General features: G+C 48.4%; 1 protein-coding gene across 2 annotated transcripts in view; it reads right to left on the bottom strand.

Annotated features, from left to right (window-relative positions):
• Positions 1-9,211, bottom strand: part of Pdzk1 (PDZ domain containing 1) — a 35,925-nt gene extending 26,714 nt beyond the window's left edge. The window contains exon 1 of one of the 2 annotated variants that reach the window (XM_050124761.1): positions 9,058-9,211. The gene's annotated coding sequence lies outside the window, so the exon portion shown is untranslated. Of the gene's footprint in view, positions 1-8,496; positions 8,664-9,057 lie in introns of those variants that run through there. The other variant, XM_050124760.1, reaches the window with a different exon arrangement.
• Positions 9,212-17,958: the final 8,747 nt, after the last annotated feature.

The raw sequence follows: 17,958 nt of genomic DNA, 5'->3' as shown, positions 1-17,958 counted from the left end.
GACTGGAACCAGAGTCCTACTCCAGGGCGGTCTACGTGGATGTGCCAAGTGAAGCCCCATGGGGAGACTGTGACAGGAAGAGAGATTAGGGTAAAGCCTCAGGGAATTCCTAGCAAAAAAAAATCAGCAGAAAGCCCAGGCTATGGTGCCATGCCGAGAGGAAGTCCAACCTCAGACACATACCAATGCCAAATGATGCCAAGAACAAAACCAGGGAAGGCCGCCAAGCTGAGACACCACAAGGCCAGGGAAGCAAGAGGGTACTGAACAACAGAGGCACAGACACGTCTCAGAGCGGAACAAAGGCAGCCGGGAAAGAAGCTGACACTTGCTCCCTTTTGTTGTTGCTGTTGTTCTAAGACAAGGCCTCAAGTAGCCTTGGCTAGCCTAAAACTCACTAGGTAGACCAGGCTGACCTTGAATTCAAAGACCTGCTTGTCCCTGCCTTCCTAGAACTGGGATTTCAGGCGTGTGCCACCATGTCCAGCCAGTCGCTCCCACTTTTTTCAAATGTATTTTTTTAATTTTTTATTTTTATATGGAAGGGTGTTCTGCCTGCATGTGTGTCTGTACGCCACATTCACGCAGTGCTCCTGAAGGCCAGAAATGGGTGTCAGATCCCCTGCGACTGCAGATACAGATGGCTGTGAGCCGCCGTGTGTGTGCTGGGAATTGAACTCAGATCCTCCGGATCTTAACCGGTGATCCAACTCTCCAGCCCCAGCTGCTTCCATTTTAAGAAAATTTGTCAGCATGTGGGATGATATGGAGAACACAGGAAGTGAGTTAGCTCTGATGAGACAGAATACTCTGCCAGTGAACAGGGAGAAGTAGGGTGGGGGGGGGGGGGGCGGATAATGAAGAAGACAGACCATTTCAATCCATCCTGAGAAGTAGCTGGAGAGGTAGAAAATCGGGAATTTTGGGAATGTGAAGCCAAAGTGTCACATCAAGATACACAATGGGGTCAAACAAATAATCCAGAGAAGACTATGGCTGGGCAGACAGCCACCACGAGGGAAGACATGGCGAGCTAAGCCTGCCCATCTCTCAGAGGACTCTGCAAGTCTAGGTTTGTATAAAATGCTCTCGTTTTTAAAGATTTTGCATCCGTCTCAAACTTTTAAGAAAGAACATGGAAAACCCAACCAAACAGAGCCCGTGGGTTGGCAGCCTGTGCAACCCTGTCTGGAATGTCACAAGCAGTATTACTTCGCTGTAGGGAACCAGGAAACAGGTTTAAATAATCATGGATCCTATATAGAAAATGCAGTTTGGTGAGCATTGGCGTTTTCACCATAATGGACGCCAGGAGCAAGGAAGGGATGGGGGTGCCGGCCAGCAATGCGGCACGAGCTTGTCATGCCTGGGTTCTTGGACATGGCCACCAGCATAAAGAAAACTGACAGAACTAAGAGTATCTTTCACCCTAGCTGGGGTTTGACTTTTAAAAGCAGGAGGCTGGCTGGTGAGGATTCTAGCCTGAGGATCAGCCCAGAGCAGGGTGGTAGAGGGCAGAACCAATGTGAACTAGAATGAGTGAGGAAGAACCAGGAAAGTGGAAGCAGGAAGATGGGGAGGAAGGGCAACCTAAGGCAGTATTCTCTAAGTGAATAAGGAGATGTCCAGGACTAATGACCAAACCCTTTTCCCTAAGGTTTATGGAAACAGAAAAGCCAGCCCCAGTGTGCCTAAAGGCACAGGTAGGAAAGCCCGGAAATGGATGTTCCCTAAGTCCCAGCACCATCATTCTTTTCCAAGGAATCAACTTGCTGTTGGTGATTTAAGGGATTGATTCAACTGATTTTTCTTTTTGTCAGTGGTTAGTGGGAGGAAAGGATTGATTGTATTTTCAATTCAATAGGGAAGCTTTTCAGAGACAGAACCTCACTGTGTAGTCTAGGCTGTCCTTGGACTTAGGGAGCCACCTGCATGTACCCGCTTCCCAATTGCTGGCCTTAAAGGCAACACAGCTTCAACAGGGAACTCTTAATTTGTACCCATTTTGGGAACCTAAGGAACAAGCCAGAAATGCCCAAATACAGACACCAAACTTGAGGTAGGAGATGTTGAGCGGTCATGAAGGTCCTTAGAGCAGACTAGTTCCTGTCCAGGGAGCCCATAGCCACAGCCACGCGCAGCTAATAATGTGTGCTTTTCTCTCCACTCCACACGACATTCTACTTGGGTAAAGCACATTAGGAAGGACCAAAGTTAAACCTAGCTCTAACTAGTTTTGAATCCCAGGTCACCCCTTGCTAACCGTGAGGATGTAGGTGAAGATGGTGGTACCCTTGATGGAGACAGTGGCGCTCCAGATGATGTTAAAATCTCCAGAACAGGGGCTGGAGAGATGGCTCAGCGGTTAAGAGCACTGGCTGTTCTTCCAGAGGACCCGGGTTCAATTCCCAGCACCCACATGACAGCTAACAACTGTCTGTAACCTTCACACCAATTCACATAAAATAAACTTAAATTATTTTTTTAAAAAAAATCTCCGGAGCACAGAGTCTAGAGCAAGGATGCCCACGCCACAGGAGCCATTAGCCCTGACCTCTGGTGGGAGACCCGACACCCGACACAATAGCATTTGCTGTGGGGGAAGAGTAGGGACTGGAGAATGCACAGGCACCATGATCATCCGGCAAGGCCAGAGGTTCTCCTACTCTCTCCTGATAGTCTCCACAAAGCTAATCTTAGCCGCTGGGAAGAGCAGATGCTCAGACAATGCTGAGGCTCTCCCTGACCTGGGAGTATCTGTCAGTCTGTGTATCAAAGGCTCCAGCAGAGCCTCCAGGCTGAGCTGAAGTTCTCAGCATAGTCCCAGACAGAACGCATGAGCTTAAAGTAGAAGACAACAATCAGGGACCTGCAGAGCCCAAGGATGGAGGAGCTGGAGTGAACGAAACCCTACTTTATACAGTGCTATCTGGGCTGCATGTGGGCCATGGTCACCAGGGAGTACTCAGGGAATGGGTCCACTCAACCAGAAAGCATCATCTAATTTCCAAAGATTTGGTAAAAGACATAGGACCAACAGGAACTCTGCCTATAGGTGGGAAAATGTGGGCTACGGTCAGCAATGGGCTCAGGAATGACAGCCCCAAGGACTGCCTTCTTTGCGTGTGTGCTGGTCTGGGTGTGGCAGGACTTTTACATGAGCGAGCATGGTAATGCCCTACTATTACTCACACGTACCCAGTCTCACCTGCATCTTATCTAACAGTAATTAGAAATCAATTGTGTGATAGAATTCCAGGGATAGCAGAGCGTCTCCCCAAAGGCACCTATATAAACACCTGCTTCAGGAAGCAGTTTTACTGAAAGATAAGGGCTCACAGGTCGGCTGGTGAATAATGTTTAACCTGGTCACTGAGCCTGTAGAAGGGTCCTCCATTATAGAACCCAGGACAGAAGCATGATTGAACCAATTGTCTGTCTCACTGAGGCAGAAGCGGGTAGGGGAAGCAGGGCCTATCTGGCCACATCGAATCTAGCCCTGATTCACCTTCACTGACCACCATGACTATTAGAAAACCTGTGCACGTCAGTGAGTAGGGAGCTAACACTCCCACGAAGTTTAACTGGGTGCAGCAGCCGATGCATACCTGAGATCACTCGTCCTTGCATCCGCACACACCTATGTGACCCGAAAAAGTAGAAGTCACCAGACTTCTGTTAGAAAAAATATAGTTGGTGAAGCATGTGGGGGCTAAGTCCAAAATTGCAGACAGGCCGTGAATTCTCGATGTGGTCAACCCCGGCAAAGGGCTTCCCGCACAGACAACCACATCCGTCTCTGGCAGAGCCTCGCACAGGCTGCTTCTGCTAAGGACATTAAATGAAATCATGGTGGGGGCCTGGAGAGACGGTTCAGCAGTTAACAGCTCTTGCTGTTCTTGCAGAGGACCCGAGTTCAGTCCCAGCACCCACATGTGACTCACAACCATCTGTAATTCAATTAACGTCTTCTGAGTCCCGTGGGCAACCGGGCACATACGCAGTGCATGTACATACACGCAGGCAGAATGCCCATACACGAAACGTAAGCAAACTTTAAAGAAAAAGGAAGGAGGCGTACTGTAGCTCATCTGACACTGACAAGAGGATCTCTGGCAAGCAAGAGATTTCATCCTTCAAAAACCACTCACCTAGAGCACAGCTTAAGATTTTGATGCAGGCTGGGCAGTGGTGGTGCACGCCTTTAATCCCAGCACTTGGGAGGCAGAGGCAGGCGGATCTCTGTGAGTTCAAGGCCAGCCTGGTCTACAAGAGCTAGTTCCAGGACAGGAACCAAAAGCTACGGAGAAACCTTGTCTCGAAAAAAATCAAAAAAAAGATAAAATAAAATTTTGATGCAGGTGGCAGATCTTAGGCCACCGGGGCTCCTGCTTTGAAAAGCAACACCTGTGGAAATTCAACCAGCCAAGTATATTTACATGACTAATCCCAAAACAGAAGGGAAAGGGCGGCCCTAAAACACAGGTTAGCTAACTGTCCCTCCCCATTGTGACAGTTGCTGTTTGGTCTTAGCTGGGGATAGATTTAAAATGCAAAGAATTCATGGAGGCATTCCATGGAGAATTTATCTAGAGAATAGTGATGACAGGCCCAGGAAGTAATTTTTATCTCTCTTTTATGATAAAGAATAAAATTTCTTTTATCAAAGGTCATTTGATCTGCCGGTACCTAGCATCCTCCGTACGGCAGGCTCCATAAATGATATTGTGTACTGTGTGGTAGGCAGGACTCCAGTCTGGGAGTTCAATGCCCTCCACCTAAGAGTTTCAGGGGCTGGGAAAGAGGTGGAGTTAAAATTGTGAACACGGAGAGAGGATGCCCTCACACTGTCGATGGGACTAGTACCCGAAACAGCTAAGGTCTCCTGGAGGTCAGCTACAATGAGGGTTTCCCCCAAAAGCAGTGCCACGCTTGTCCTCGTTCAGGATCTCACGCAGCCCAGTCGTAAACCTTACCATCAGCTGCAGACTCTTTTGCTTCTCCCCGACTAGCGACCACAGGTGTGTACAGCCACACCTGGTTCATGTGGCACTGGGGACCAGGTCCAGGGGCTAGTGTATGCTGGGTGAGTACACTACCCAGTTTCTATACTTGCCTTTCTACTCCCTTCATTTTCCATATGCCTGATTAGTGGAGTCCTCCTGCCTCTAGATAAACTTTCTGACCAGTCTTCAAAAGTAGAGATTCCTGTTGAGGCATCAAGCATGTGTTGCTCCTTCAGAGGACCCAGGTTCTAGTTACCTCACTACCCTCTGTTGCTCCTCAGGAAAAACAAAACTGGTCTCTGCATGACCACCCACGCCCAGCCTGCCCTTTGCTCATGCCACAGGCTCTGCCTGGGTTCCCTTCCCCAGTGCTGACTACCCGTTTATAGGAGGTGCTAACTAAACACTTTTTCCATGCGGATGAATTCAGGACCTTCCCGGGTCCAGGTCAACATTCAAGCCCTTGCATGACTAGCACATTCTGTAGGTCGCCCCGCCTCTTTAAGCACCTTCTTGATGTCCATCAAGGTACATTTAGCACCCACATTGAGGCAGGTGTCAGGCTCAACCGAAATTAGACAAGACATTATCCTACCTCCAGAGAACCCAGAATCCAGTGGAGAGAGTCACAAAACACACCTACAAGCACCATACAGCGGCTAAGAGTAAAAGTGTGCTATTGTTAAACACGTATTGAGTCTTTCTAGAGCTACTTGCTACTTCTGAGTAAGGGATGAAACCTAACGAGCCATTTCTCGTGGAGTGGGAGAGACTCTAGATGGCTAAGTTGGTTTCACCTGGTTAGATATGCCGAGCCTAGACTCGGATGTGAGGTCTGGACTCTTTTTACTTCCCAGCCTCAGAGGCTACACTGTGCTTTGGGGTCATGTAGGTAAGAGTGGAAGGAGCAAGAAGTCTTCAGGCAAAAGAGCACACTTGTCTTCATGGAACAGTGAATGTTTCAGAATCACTTCAGTGCATATTCGGGATGAAAGAAAGAAAACAGGTCAGGTTAGACAGTGAAGGCCCTGGAATCAGGCCTAAAGATTATAGATGCCATTTTGGTTGTTTGCATCAGCATCCCCGTCAAGATAAGCTGCCTGTGGAGTAGGCAATCTCCTTGTGGTATCTTCATGCTCCATAGGTATTCCGTACAGCTGGTGGGAATCCCATGAGCTAGTCCGTTTGGGTTGCAGGTGTGGGAGATGATGTTTCTGCTGTTTTGTTTTGTTTTTAACTTTTGGTTTCTATGGTTCCGCTAGCTTCATAAATACAGTTATCTGTTTTTGGCCCAGGCTCAGGTATTGGTTGTTTCAAACATAGAGAAACCTCACAGCAGCTATTAAGTAGGCAAGACGTCATCCTTCCTACCACAAACCTCTTGTCACTGCCAGGCGTCCTGTGTTCTCTGGAATCGCACACAGAACAGGGGAATTAAAGACATCATGATATGGCATGTAAGATGCATTGAGCATTTAAGTTTCCCCACAGCTAAGAACTGGGCCCCACCATACACATGTGAGAAAGAAACAGAGGCTCAGAGTAACACCCACATCACACCTGGTCCCAATGCCTGCGCTCTTCACTCCCTGCACCCTAGACAAGGGTTTCTCTGTGCAGCCCTGGCTGTCCTGGAACTCACTCTGTAGCCCAGGCTGGCCTCAAACTCAAGAGATCTGCCTGCCTCTGCCTCCCAGGTGCTGAGATTAAAGGTGTGTGCCACCCCTATGCTCTTAACCACTTGTCTAGAATGCCAACCGGGCAAGAAGATTAAGGAGAGCTGGGTGGTGGCCTCTCCTGAAGAACCAAGGAAAGGACTCTCTGAGGAGCTTAAGGGAATCCTGTCTACCTCCGTCTCCTCTCGCCCATCTTCTTTGCAAAACTGTGAGTCGTTTAAACTAAGATGTGAGTGGAGAGGTCCATTTCCACGTTCATACAGCCTAACAGGAAGTCCAAGGAATAGCTGACGAAAACAATCCACGACCCAGCTCCCTTCCCTCCACCCAAACATGTAAGCATCTATTCCGAGTCAGGAACTGTCCCAAGAACTGGGAACACAGCAGGTAGCAATGATTTCGGACGACAGGTGCTATGGAGTAATACAAGATCATGACGAGATGGAGGGAAGCTGGGTTTCAGAAGTCCTTCTTGGAAGGTAACATTTGAATTCATCCTCAAGTCACAAGGAGCCCACCCTCAAAGCACAGATCCCCTTATATGGAAAAGGCCTTAGCCAACATCAGGTGTCAACTCTTTTTAGTTTGGGGTAAGAAAACACTCAGTGATGCCGAAAGACTCATACAAGGTCTCCAGCAAACTGCATGGATGCCGCTTCCCGCTACTCCACGGCTCAGTTGGATACACTCATCCCAAGAGTAGGCATCTCAGATTTGGACTGTCAAGTCCCTCAGACACATTCACATTTATAATTTTATTTTCAGAAAAACCCTTGAGAAATGATGCCCGACTTTCCTTCAACAAGTAACAAAATTGAGGCAAGGCATGTATCTAATGACCTGTGATCAATGATCTAACAACACCTTAACCCCTGGTTTCCCAGACCTGTGCTCCCTCCCTCGGGTGAGCAGCAGCTGCCTACCAAGTGGCCTAGGACACACAACAGCAACAACAAGCCCATACGGCAGGGACCACACAAGAGTCAATTATGAGAACAGTGTGCTCGGCCATAACACACAAATTCAAAGTCCCTGATTTGTTTGTACAGGAAAGACTAGTCAAACCGTGGCCTGAAGCAGTCAGGGCCCTGTCACTTATGGATACAGGATGACACTTTCTACACCAAAGCCCCCGTGAGTCTTTATAGATATAGTTATAGACCAGCAATCTTCAGAACTAGAGGGCCCCTAGGGAGAGGTCCTGATGCTCCGGAAATGAGTTCCTCCCAAAATGCCTACACACAGAAGAATCTGGGGGAACGTCAGAGTAACACAGACATTTCAGGTTCACCCAAGACACAGAGATTGAGAGATGCCCCAGAGGGAGACTGAAGGACCTGAATTTCCACTCAACCAGCCCAGGAATCAGTGGCTTTCCTCACGGTAAAGGGTTAAGCACTGGCCTGGGAGGTAGAGAGGCGGCGTTTATTTTGACTAGCCAGTAAGTTTAAGGGCTAGCTGCCCTTACACCCAAAAGGCTTGAGAAGTGGTCTCAGGAAAAAATGTCCTGGGGCCTATGTGGTCTGTGGTTTCTCTCTTGGCTGTGCATCTTATACAACACTCCCCAAACCCCCGTCACCCCATCTCGTACAACCCCAGGAAAGTGAGCAGCTCACCTTGATGAGGTAGAGCCTAACTAGCCCTCACAACCCCAGCAGAAAGAGCTGAGAAACCCCAGGAGACAGTCTGCACCCCTACACTTGCCTTCCTGCCACCACCAAGGGCCTCAACCCCTCCCCAAAGTCACTTGTTAGGAAAAAGGAAAAGGAGACAGCATCTCAGGCCAGATGGCAGGTTCCAGAAGCCATTCTTACCTAGGAGAGAGGGAGCCACCGGGCCACTAGGAATTCTCTCTGCTGCTAACGCTACTAGTCTTGGAACTTACTGGACTTTGGACAAAGATTGATTTAAAAGCTGATGTATTTAACAGGGACGTGTGGTCTGAGTTCAAGCGACCTCTGTCCTGCTCCCTGCCAGCTGGAAACCCTCAAGATCCTTCAGCCAAAAGAAGCCCTGCCCCCACCCCAGCCTAACAATGTGGGGAGTAGGAGGGCTTATCTGTGCTCCCTCAGGACAACAAAGTGGGGAGCAGAGGTGAGGAAGGGCAGCTGGGGAGGAGGTGCCTCTGCCTTTCCAGTTCTATCCAATGAACAGAGGTCTGGGTCATACCCAGCTAATCCCCAATCCCAGTAGGAATCCCGCTGCCCCTAGCCCAGGGTCAGAGTTGGGACTCATCATCAGCCACCTTCTGAGGCCATCCTGAGGACAGGGCACTGCACCTCCTGCCCAGGAAGCCACCAGCAGGCTGATAAAGTCCCCAAGAGACTGCAAAGCCCCTGTTTACCAATCCTGCCTCCCACTGTGCCCTCACTTGCCTGCTTGCTGGGGTCAGCAGCAGCAGAACCAGCGCCTCCTGGCTCCCGCTGGCTGATACAGGAACGCCTCTCCACGCTTGCAGCCTCTCAGGAAGGCGGCTGGCCGGGCAGTGGACAGCGTTTTCACAAGTTCCCCCGTGGGCTGGTGCCGTGCAGCAGCTGATCTCTATCAACCGCACCCACACAAACCATCCTCACCTGGATTCCCAGCCCACACTCCTAATCCAGGGCAGGAGATGGCTCACAGCAGGAGACAAGGCAAGCCCTAGACTGTGGACCGGGTGGCCTCACCTCTCTCCACTCAGGAAGAGCCAGGCATTAGTGTGCCCTGGGTCTTGGCTTTGCCCTCAACCCATGTGTGACTGAAGCCAGTGGGTAGCATTTGAAACTGGCCAGCAGCAGAGCCGCTCCATCAGACCCAGCTGCCTCTTTAGGCCATATTCTCTTGACCGCTAATATAACTTTCAAAGCATCAGGGTGCTGTACATTTAGGATCTGAACCCCCGAGTTGAAACTCTGACTTGCCAGATTCCAGATAGATGTTTGATCTGGGCTGATTCTCTTTCTTACAGTGTTATGGGTGGAACGCAGGACCTCCCCCCCACACACAATAACAATTACAAAATTTTGATATCATACCTATAAATGAGTCTGGCCTGAGTAACGCAAGAACAGCATAAGCTCTTCGCTATAGATCTATAGATCTCATAGGGTTATCTCCTATGTGCCCCTCAAGGCCTTACATTCCTTACTCGCCTCAGCCCTCATCACGTGACATGACACTCGTCTCTAGATAAGAAAGCTGAGGTTTATCTGTTTAATAATCCTGCCCAGGGTCACCTGCCCAGGAGGACTGAGGAGCCAGCCTTGGACTCCGCCCTATCTTCTTTACTGAGTCCTTTACAGCGGCAATAAGGCTTGCGGTCGGGGGAGCCTCCTGCCCCCTCTTCCACACCTTCCCTAGTTGTATTTGAGCGGGTAAGGGGGGGGGCAGATGACGATCTATTGCTCTTCTAGGAGGCGTTCTCTACTGTACGGAGACAAGTTGGGATTTCCTGGGTCATTTCCAACTTCAGTATTCGGTGATCCTAAATCTGCTTGGTGAGGCGAGGGTGCAGGGGTGGGGGGGTGGGGGGAAGCATTGTTTGTTTCTTGAGACAAGGTCTCTTTGTGTATCCTTGGCTGTCCTGGAACTCACTCTGTAGACCTCGAACTCAGAGATCCATCCCAGCTAAATCTGCTGGGCTTTAACACACACACACACATACACACACACACCACGCACGCATGCACACACACACACACACACACAGCACACACGCACGCACACCCTGCAGCTCACACTTGAGGATAATACAGTGTAAGCTCTGGTCTGTCTCTAGAGTCCTGCAGGTAAGAAGCTATGAGTACAGGCTGCAGCATAGGATGTAGGGGTGGTTTTGAGTTTTGTTTCTCAAAATCCGGGCCATGGAACCTAAGGCCTTACTGTGCTAGGCCAATGCTCTTAATCCTGAGCCACAGCGCAGCGCAGCCCGGGCTTTGGCATCAAGAAGATACGGCATTGAATCCTAATTAAGTCATTAATGGTTTCTTCTTTGTTTTTTTCTCTCCAGCTGGAGGCTTTATCTTCGCTCAGGCAGCACCTGTCTGCCCCAAGGAAAGGTAAAAAAATCCTCCACCTACAATCCGTGTTCACTGCTTACCTGGCTGCTTCCGTTAAGGAAAGACTTCGTGCCAGGTACCCTCAACCCCAGCACCTCCCTCTCCATCCCTCATCCAAAGCAGGTCTGTGACTAGGAATTTGCCAAAGAAATTTCTTTTTTTCTCCCCAGAATCTGGGCTGAGACAGCCATTTTCTTGTTGCCCTCCTGGTCTCTTCATTGCGCTCCGTTTTGTCCTCAGACTTGAGTATTGTATTGTTTGATCCCTTTGTCCCTCCTGCCAGAACATCAGTTCCTCAAGGACAGAGACTTGTGTTTTCTTTTAGATTTATTTTTTTTAACTTTATTTATTTATATGGGTGTTTTGCCCTAGTGTGTGTCTATGTACTGCATGCATACTGGTTCCCAGGGAGTCTAGAAGACAACACCAGATCCCTTGGAACTGTCTGGAGTTATAGACAGTTGGGAGCCACCCTGTGGGTACTGGGAATTGAACCCAAGTCCTCTGGAAAAGTAGCCAGTACTCTTAGCCACTCAGCTACCTCTTAGCCACTCAGCTACCTCTCCAGCTTCCAAGAAGACTTTTATAGCCATCCAGATCTAGTAAACGTTCAGGGCACAGGGCTGCTTCATGTTTGAAAGAATCAGTCCTCTTGCTTCTGAGCGCACAGTGTACCAACATGCATGAGAATGGATGGGCTAGAAGCACACGGTGATGTTTGGGACACTGTGAATGGTACCCTGCCTACTGGCAGCTCAGTATCCTGTGCCACTGGTCGGAAACACAAAGCTAAAAACACCTTTCACTATTTCCTAATGCTTCCCTCGCTGGGTCACGTACAAAGATTGGTAATAGTCCTGCAGCTGTTAGGGTGGGCAAGTGAAGCTTCTCAAGACTGGAGCAACTGTCCTGGGGCCAGGACCCCTGACTCTGCTCAGATGCCCCAGAAGCTGGGGTTGATATTCTGTTATATTTGGAAAACTCTAAGATATCATGGAGATGGAAATCCATGAATAACATAAAGACGCCAGTTCTCTCCAAACCTACTAGATAGATGATAGATGGTAGATAGATAGATGATAGATAGATAGATGATTGATAGATAGATGATTGATAGATAGATGATTGATAGATAGATGATAGATAGATAGATAGATAGATAGGTAGATAGATAGATAGGTAGATAGATAGATAGATAGATAGATGATAGATAGATAGACAGGCAGATAGATAGACATTGGCATTTCCAGTGAAAGAAATTTCCCTCATTTGCTGGCAGAACCTGGATAAGCTAGTTTTGGAAATAAAAATAACCATAAGGAAGGGAGCCAATGAGATGGCTCTGCCAGTGAAAGTGGTTTCCATTCAAGCCTGAAGACCAGAGTTCAATCCCCGAAACCCAGAAGGTGGAAGGAGAGAAACAACCCCACGGAGTGCCCTCTGACCTCCACTTGCATGCCATGCTCACACCTGCACATGTGTCTGTGCGTATGCATGCACATGTACACACAGAGAGACGTAAAATTGTTTTTAAATGCCAGTACTCAAGAAGGAGTTTCTTTGACTGGATACCAAAACCATGTAGTAAATGGTGGCATTTACTACAATATGATTTGGGGACCAGGTAGGCAAAGGAATAAACTAGAATGAAATAAACTAGAAAGCCCCAAAACAGCTCCAAACATATACAAATAGTTGATTCACGACAAAAACTGAAGACAAAGGAGCTAGGCTTTTTTCATATAAACATATGTGTATGTTTTATTTCTTTCAATCAAATATTTGTGAGATTCAGCCAAGTTGATATGTGTGCTTTACTGTCATTTAATATTAATATTTAATACTATTATAACATTCCATTTAGATGGTATCTGAACATGGGGCAGTGTTGCAGGCTGCCTGACTGGTGGCTAGGATGTTCGTCTGATTTCTGGGAGACCCCTGAGATTCAGGCTCCTTGGCTGGTTTCCTGAGGCTGATGGCTCACCCCTTGTTTCGTCTGAATTCGTGCTTGACCACGAGGTTAGGAAACAAGTAGAGTTTTGTTTGTTTGTTTGTTTGTTTCTTGTTTTTGAGACAGTATCTCTCTTTGTAATGCTGACTGTCTTGCAGCTTGCTCTGTAGACCCACTTGGCCTTGAACTCACAGAGACCCACCTTCCTCTGCCTCCCTAGTGCTGGGATTTAAAAGCCATCATGCCTAGCAAGGATATACTTTTTTCAGGTTTATTTTGTTATTTTTAATCGTGTGTGTGTATACATGTGTGGAGGTCAGAGGACAGCTTTTGGAAATCAGTTTCTTCCTTCAACTCTGGGGCTCCTGGTGTAGATTTCCAGCACCTCCGCCCACTGAGCCACCTCACCAGGGCCACGCTGTTTCCCAGAATGGCCGGACCACTCTGCTTCTTCGCCAGCAGCGACACAAAGGTTCTCCACATCCTCATAAACCTTCATCTAACTTGTTGATTTGTTTACTGTTTTGAACTCATCATCCTGATGCGTGTAATTCATTTGCATTTCCCGAACGACTGATGCCCGTAGCATCGTCTTTTCATCTGCTTCCTGGCCGGTTGTACGCCTCTTTACAGAAACATCTATTTAGAGTCCCTGCCCCGTTTTTAAAAAGCCGTTCTTGTTATTCATGTTGAGATGCCTCAGTTTTTGACCATGAAACAAAGACCCAGAGAGATGAAGTGATTTAATCAAGGATACCTTGTGCGTGCAGAGATGTGGCGGCTGAAGGCCGGCGCTTCTGTTTCGACAGCCAATGAATGCTCTCTCCGCAACACAAGTCAGCTTGGCCACAGGGGACCTGAGAGACCCCCCCCCCCCCGCTTTTACTTCAGCTTCAACATTTAATTGTCCCACATTACTTTTCAGTAGCTCATTAACTCACTCCAACCCTAACGTTTTAGATCCTGCTGTCCTCTGTCCCTGTCCTGAGTCAGCGTAATGACTTCCCTTTGCCTCTGCGTTCCTGGCCTCCCCTAACATCTACAGAAGCTGGCCACGTAGGCTGCATACCTTTAGAGGAATTTATTAGGCCAGGGTCCAGATGCAGAATGGAGATAAATGTTTTACAGCTGTGTGGATTGATGGGCGGCACATGGGACAACGCCATCCCTCTCTGCCGTGGTATACGTTGAGGGCCCATGTGGTTGCTGACCAGAATTTTCTAGTGTTTATAGGAAACAGGTTTCAGGCCAGAGGAGGCCTGAGGATTCCTGGAGAGCTCTGAGTTGGTAAAACTTGTAAGTTGTCTGTGGAAGACTTCTTTTCTTCATTTTTATTTTCTAAAAGTGGGTGTTTGCCAGCATGTGCGTCTGTGCACTGCATGTGTGCAGGGCCTCCAGAGGCCGGAAGAGGATGTTGGATCCCTTGGGACTGGAATATAGACAGTTGTAAGGCACCAAGGAGGTGCTGGAAATCAAATTCGGGACTTTTAGAAGAGCAGCCAGTGCTCTGAAATGCCAAACCATCTCCCTTTGCCCAACTGAGAGGTCAGAACACAGAGTCTGCTTCCACCAAAGGTAAACTATGGGACAGAGCAAGAATATACATATAAAACCATGCTCTAGGCTCCTGAATGTACCAACGTCACACTTTTGAAATATAGGTTTTAAGGGTCTCTGCTTACTTTTCTGAGGGACACAGGGACTGTGAGTGACCTGGATTCCATCTTATAGATCCAGTTTCTCAAGAGCCCCTAGATTAGTGGTCTCAACCTTCCTAACACTGCGACCCTTTAATACGGTTTCTCATGTTTTGGTGACCCCCCAACCACAAAATTGTTTTTGTTGTTACTTCATAACTGTAATTTATACATCGTAATGTAAATATCTAACATGCGACCCCCATGAAAGGGGTCATGACTAGCTGAGAGCCACTGCCCTACAGGGACAGGCTAGGGCAGGGACAAGAGAACAGCAAGAAAAGTTCTGAGAGGCTGGGACCACCCTACCAGAGGCAAAGTGGCCCTGGCCCACCTCTGGCTTGACTTCAAAGAAGCCATCCCTCGTGGCTGGGCAGTGGTGGCACACACCTTTAATCCCAGCACTTGGGAGGCAGAAGCAGGGGGTTTTCAGTGAGTTTGAGGCTAGCCTGGTCTACAAAGCTAGTTCCAGGATAGCCAGGGCTGTTACACAGAGAAACCTTCTCTCAAAGTATGGCCTCCATGAGGGCCCCTGGCACCCCTGGCGTTACAGAAAACAACTCAGCTGTGGCTGTTCTTTTTGGCGTGCTCAGAATCCTGACAGGCCAGGGTAAGAAGGTGACAACCCACACCTGTAGTCTCCACTCAGGATGTGGAGGAAGATTTCTAGATCAGGGCCTGCCTGGGTTACACAGCAAGCATAAGGCAATCTGGGTAGTGTAGGGAGTCGGTCAATCAAAGCTCTGGGAGTATCGTTCAGCAGTAGAGCGCCTGCCTAGACTGCATGAGGCTCTATCTCCAGCACCACAGAATAAAATATAGTAGATAAAAGATAAGTCTAGCCAGGTGGTGGTGGCGCACGCCTTTAATCCCAGCACTCTGGAGGCAGACGCAAGACGATCTCTGTGAGTTCGAGGCCAGCCTGGTCTACAAGAGCTAGTTCCAGGCTCCAAAGCTACAGAGAAACCTTGTCTCGGGGAAAAAAAAAAAAAAAAAAAAAAAAGTCTAATGTACTAGAAAAAAAATCAGTTCTTACTTTCATTGGGCGCCAGGGGCGCTCTTCCTCGGGAGCCTGAGGATGCGGCATCTGGTCTGGTAAGGAAAGCGGGGTGCAGCCTCTGCACCAACTGCAGGATGGTCTGCCCTCACCCTCACCCTGGACTGGATACTGACTTTCCTTTCACCAGGATCACACAGGGAAAGTCCTGGAGAGTAAAATAATAAATCCTGAATCCGAGGTATTCAGCATCAGGAGGCTAAGGACTCGTGGCTTGCAAGAAAATGAGAACCCACAAGTACAGGAGACCAGTTTCCCCGGCTCCTTTAAGGACAGAGTTTGGTAGGAGCCTGAGAGGGTACCCTCGTATTCACAGGGTAGGCTGGGCCAGGCTCAGGAGGCAGTGAGCGGACGTGGGTGGATGAGCTTACTTGTTCTTACCTTGGTATGAGGAAACAGTGTGACCCTGAGCTGGTGAGAAGCAAGTCTCTATCCTCACAGCAGAATCTGGCTTTGCAATAGTGAGGGCTGCGGAGTCCACTCGTCCTTCCGGCAGAACTCTGACTGTGCCCACTTCTGCCACCAGGCAGAGACATTGTGGAAAAACTCTAGTGACCTTGAAGTATTCAGTGGGGGTGGGGGGCTGAGCCACTGAGACAGCCTCCACGTGCTGGTCTCTGTTCAGCGAGAGGTCTAATTAGAATGGGACCTGGTACCCTTTGTGGTCCAGGAGGAAAACACAGTCTGTCCAGGACACCACAGTGTTGGGAAGATGCTCTGCCTTCTAGCTTAAAAGCACAGAACTTTAGGCCCAAATTCTTGGTAAACCATTCAGTACAGACTGGAGACTAGAAATGAGGCGGAGACAGTCTTTTCACGGCCTGCTCTGTCAGCCTGCTACCCAAACGCCTGAGGCTGCCATCCTTGTCTCTACAGTGACACAGTCCTGGCTCCCTCCTTGTCTTCCCTAACCGAGAACTCTGGGCTACAGGCCAACAGAGACGGGGGCAGGGTGGGGATGAAATACCCGCACTGCTTTGATGCAATTGCCCTCTGGCCCCGAGGATTGGTTTCCTTCCAGAAAGCTATGCCAGCATAGCAGGTCACTCTTTTCTACAGAAATTGTCACATCTCCTGCCAGACTCTTCCATCCCCTCTGCCCAGTCTAGCCCATGGCTTCCTCGGTCACTGCTCATCACCACCAAAGTAGTACATGGTAGTGGGAGCTCTGCTTGGTGTAAGCGCACACGCAAACGCGCCAACGCACACACGCGTGCGCGCAAGCACAGAGACGCAATCTGAGCCTCTCACGGAGTCAGTCAAAGGAGCCCCGACAACTCAGAACAGCAGCATTTCCTCCCAAAAGTATTGGCTGGACAGACTCTAGTATCCTCGCTGTTTATGAGTCTGGGGTGTGGAGATTAACTTGTGGCTCTTTGGGAGCAGTAACAAAAGGAAGACAGGAGGCAGCTGAGAGCTCCTGCAATTATCAAGGGAGCATGGCAATTCGGACTCTGCCCCCAGGAGAATTACAAGGGAACGACGACATTAAAACCACTGGGCTGTGCCGATGGCTCAATGGTCAAACATGTTCCTGTGCAGAAGGCTAGAAGCTCAGTCCCCAGCTCTGAAGAAAACAAAACCACAGGACATAATCAAAAGAGCTAGAGATATTTAACCTCCAAAGAAGAAATATTAGGGAGAAAGATTAAGTTCTTATTTTGTTTGTTTTGGGTTTATTACACTTTATAGCCCAGTTCCTCTTGAATTCACTTGAATAATCTTAGTGCTAAGATTACAGGTATGTGCTGCCGTGCCTAGGTTGAGAATGATTAATTTCTTCAGAGATTTGGTTGGCTCTAGAGTAAACAATGAAATGAAGTAATTATAACAGCCGACACACACTGAAGACTTCCTCTGCTGAAGACCAGGTTCACTGGCTCCCAGGCTTTGTCTCAATTATCTGAATATCAATTGTTATCCCAATTCTAAAGGTGAGGGAAATTCAGAAAATTTGGGTGACCTGCCCCAAATCATACAGTAAAGTGGTGAGGTGGGACAGAAACCCGGATGGTCTGACCCTTAAGTTTGTTACTTAATCACCAAGCAAGCACAAACGCAGCCCATGAGCCCTCAGCAGAATTAGGACCCATGCTCAGAAGTCCAAGGCGGCTAGGAAGTTAACCTGAGGAAGAGCTTTTCAACACTAACTGAGAAATTCATCAAAGGTTATCAGGTGAACTACAGAGACGTTTCCCCACCCGATTTCAGTGTGTCTCTATTCATAATGCCCAGAAATGCAAAGCATCCTAATGCCTGTCAGCTGGTGAGCGGATAATGAAAATGTCATACATTTACACAGTGCCATATTGTTCAGATGCTAGGAAAATGAAAATTGCAGGTAAATGGATGGAGCTGGGAAAGTTATTCTGAATGAGGTGAACCAGACTCAAAAGGAGAAATATTGTAACTTTTCTCTTACAATGTGGATGTTAGCTTTTAAGTCTTCGCTATGTGTGCTACAATCCAATAACCAGAGGTCAGTTAGCTAGTAAGGGACTAGAGGAGAGGAGGGGATCTCCAGAGGAAAG

The sequence above is a fragment of the Alexandromys fortis genome, unplaced genomic scaffold (assembly GCF_014885135.2).
Source record: "Alexandromys fortis isolate MF-2015 unplaced genomic scaffold, M_Fortis_MF-2015_v1.1 scaffold_235, whole genome shotgun sequence".
Classification (NCBI taxonomy): Eukaryota; Metazoa; Chordata; class Mammalia; order Rodentia; family Cricetidae; genus Alexandromys; species Alexandromys fortis.
This window is presented reverse-complemented; position numbering and strand designations above follow the sequence as displayed.